Below are 373 nucleotides of genomic sequence, written 5' to 3'. Positions count from 1 at the left end.
GCTGACGATTTTAAATCCCCTCCCCTCGTTTTCTTCTAATCTCCTCCCACTCTATTCTTCTCCTCCATCCTTGGAGACTCTCTGTGTATGGAAAGATGACAGCTTCAATTGTTGAATATTTGAGTTGCATTTTGAGAAACAGCAGCCGGTGGTCGGCTCAGACTGTCTGAGAGGTGAGTGGAAGCACAGTTTAAGGGCACCAGCTGCATGCAGAAAGTGATGAATCAATTCATTTAAAGTGAATCAGATCCAAACTGTTTTCCATCAAGTAGGGCAGCATGCATTCAGTACTCTCCACTGGAAGGACACCCTGGAGTGGTCTGCATTATTTTTATCCTCAGGCAAACTGGGCCACTGTGGAGGGAACTTGAAA

This window comes from Notolabrus celidotus, chromosome 11 (assembly GCF_009762535.1).
Source record: "Notolabrus celidotus isolate fNotCel1 chromosome 11, fNotCel1.pri, whole genome shotgun sequence".
Classification (NCBI taxonomy): domain Eukaryota; kingdom Metazoa; phylum Chordata; class Actinopteri; order Labriformes; family Labridae; genus Notolabrus; species Notolabrus celidotus.
This window is presented reverse-complemented; position numbering follows the sequence as displayed.